The sequence below is a fragment of the Lepisosteus platostomus genome, chromosome 5 (assembly GCF_059453375.1).
Source record: "Lepisosteus platostomus isolate fLepPlt1 chromosome 5, fLepPlt1.hap1, whole genome shotgun sequence".
Taxonomy (NCBI): domain Eukaryota; kingdom Metazoa; phylum Chordata; class Actinopteri; order Semionotiformes; family Lepisosteidae; genus Lepisosteus; species Lepisosteus platostomus.
In genome coordinates, this window is record NC_142615.1 from 58,324,486 (window position 1) to 58,327,503 (window position 3,018).

Below are 3,018 nucleotides of genomic sequence, written 5' to 3' on the forward strand. Positions count from 1 at the left end.
GCACCAATATATTTTTTGAAAAGCTCTCTACATTTTAAAGATCAATTTACTTATTAGATTTCCACTTCAACACTTGGTCGGCTGGCGTTCGGGGAGTAGCGTTTTTCAGAATTGTATTGAGATCGTTTTCCACAGAGCTCAGATGTCAAAGCACAGCAGCAGCTCTCCACAGCGATCCTCTATTGCGCCCTTTCTCCAGCAGCTCCGTCCTCATTGGAAGGAAGCAAGAGTGAAAGGCTGAAGTGAAATAGAGCGGGGACGAAGGCAGTGAAGAGAGAGAACGTGGGAAGAAGAGAAAAACGCAAGGGAAAAAAAGCAGCGTCGTAAAAGAGGTGACGGAGCTGTCCTCTCTATAAGAAGAGTGCCAGCGAGCCTTGCTCAAGCTTACGACCACACCCCCTTGAGCACGCCTGATCTCGTCTGATCTTGGAAGCTAAACAGGGATGGGCTTGGTTAGTACTTGGATGGAAGACTGCCTGGGAATACCAGGTGCTGTAAGCTTTTAAGCGCAGGAGGCGCCCTATCCCCGCTCGCTCGCTCATTCCCCTTTTCACACGTGCAGTGCGGCTTGTCGGTCTGTTTATTTGTCAGCTTTGGCGAGACACGGGTGCTTGTGTATTAGCGTGAGCGTTTTTTATTCTGATCATGAACAGTTTTACAAGTCCGCAAAGGATCGAGGAAAGGTTTATCGCCAGCTGAAAAGAGACACAGCGCTTCGGCTGTGGAGACTTGTTCGGCTGGCGTTCGGGGAGTCGCGTTTTTCAGAATTGTATTGAGATCGTTTTCCACAGAGCTCAGATGTCAAAGCACAGCAGCAGCTCTCCACAGCGATCCTCTATTGCGCCCTTTCTCCAGCAGCTCCGTCCTCATTGGAAGGAAGCATGAGTGAAAGGCTGAAGTGAAATACAGATGCAGCCATTCAAAATGAGCGTTAAAAACCCGCGGTACAGTAACCAACCCGCAGGGCACCGTAGGGCACCGCGGTCAGTGATTGGCTGGCCAAAATGACAGGGGCACTCGTGGTGCATTGGTTGGTAGTGAATAGATTTAATCATTTATTGTCTTTACTGTGCAAGTTTCAATCCGCTTAGGTTTGAATATTTATATGGAATATTACCACTAAAGGGAAATTTTAGTAACTGAGCATAAAAAGAAGAGGAGCATAACGCATCTGAAGGTCATAAATGATATTAATTTAGGACATAAACATTACTGTATGTACATAAACTGTACTGTGTATGGCTAGTCTTGATAGTTTAAAGAAAAAATACACACCAGTCTTCCATTTCTCCCTAAACATTTTAAGCATGAAAGTTTTATGAAACGGTACCCAAATATGTGATTGCTGTATAGAATGAATTTTAATTTTTAAAAATTATTTAACACGAAAATTAAGCTGTTTACATCTTCCGCCTGAGAACAGTCACCCGTTGCTACCCAACGCAGAAACACTGCCACTAACTAGCAAAGAGAGGACATTAGCTAGCCAATATAATAAAGAAATAAATGATTATTTTGTTTATTTCTTTTGAACATTTATTTGAACATTTCCATCGATTGTACAAGCACTTGGAAACTGTCCAATCCCTAGTTCATCAAGCATTTACCGGTCTGGCGCCGGTCTGTGTCTTCTAGGATATAATGCCAGCGAACTCTTGTTTTTATGTCCACTATAACTACGCTGGGCAAACGTTCTGAGGTCAAATTCTTCCAGCACGGGGGTACCTTTAAAGCGGAGACGACGGCACCGAAATTTTTTGGCGCGCCTTCTCTTTAAAGCCCTGGCCAAATATGAAGACAGTAAGTACAGTTATAATTCAAACGGAATTAAAAACTACACATCCCAATTACCATGGTGGTGCTTGTGATCATTGCATTTAACCAACGAAACAGGGCAAAAAATCAGTCACATGAATTTGGGGCAGAGTTTCGAAAGCTTAACCTATCAGCAACAAAGCGAAATTTACACGATAGGCTACCTCAAACTGTCAGTTACACGACTGTGTATGTCGCTTAAGCCACTCCTATTTGGCATTTTAGTTATGGAGGCGAGAAGACGCCCCCCTCTCTCTGGGTGTCTGATTTGCCGCCATCTTTAACTGTTCGGTGTCCGAATCGGAGTAGCTACGCGTACGAAATAAAGTTAATCCCAACTACAAAACATATATTTTTGTGGTAAGAGGGCGCAAAACATCAGTTTTTACTGCTATTAATTACTGTACGATTTATAGTTGAAATCTGAGCCTAGATATAAAGTTAAAATCTCGACAAAGCAATGTAGGAAATACAGAGAAAATAAATCCTTTCTGACATCTAAAATCAGTTTAGATCAAGGTCTCTAAAACGAACAAGAAAAAGAGGATTTTCGGAGGGCAATTACGCTGTGTTTATATAGAATAACTGATTTATGAGCAATCTAATTTCTTGTTCGTTTAAAACAGTGAAATGTCAGCTGCAAAAGATCGCACCAGAAACAGCACTCTCTCTGCCTGTCAAAGACGTTCAGGAAAGGTTGAATGAAGTCATGTCAAGTACAATAATTCGGTGATCAATAATAACAGTTGTAGGACAGTATATAAGGAGGATAAGGATTTTGAAGTTGACTCGAAATCTGATAGGTAACCAGTGCAAGGACTTGAAAACAGGTATAATGCATCCCTGATAGGATTCTTGCTGTCATATTCTGAACATATTGAAGATTGCTCAGTGTGGATTTAATTTCCCCAGTGAACAGGATGTGCATTTATTAATTCTAGAAAAAAAGCCTTTCTTGATTTCTCTAGTTCTTAGTTTCTCTAGTTCCCTTTAAAATAAACTATTATTCCACAATGCAGAGTATTACATGGCCAGTAATAACACATGATATTTGTGATTTAAAGAAATTAACACCAGCAGCTTTTGGAGATTTAAGTGTTGGCTGAGTTATTGCAGGATAAAAGACTAGAGATGTTGGCAAGAAGAAGATAATTTGGGGAAAGCTGAGGAATACACTTATAACAAGAACACTTCCTAATGGGG

At 41.3% G+C, this 3,018-nt stretch overlaps 1 pseudogene; it reads left to right on the top strand.

Moving 5' to 3' along the window:
- Positions 1–382: 382 nt before the first annotated feature.
- LOC148670247 (5S ribosomal RNA) lies at positions 383–501 on the top strand (annotated as a pseudogene).
- Positions 502–3,018: the final 2,517 nt, after the last annotated feature.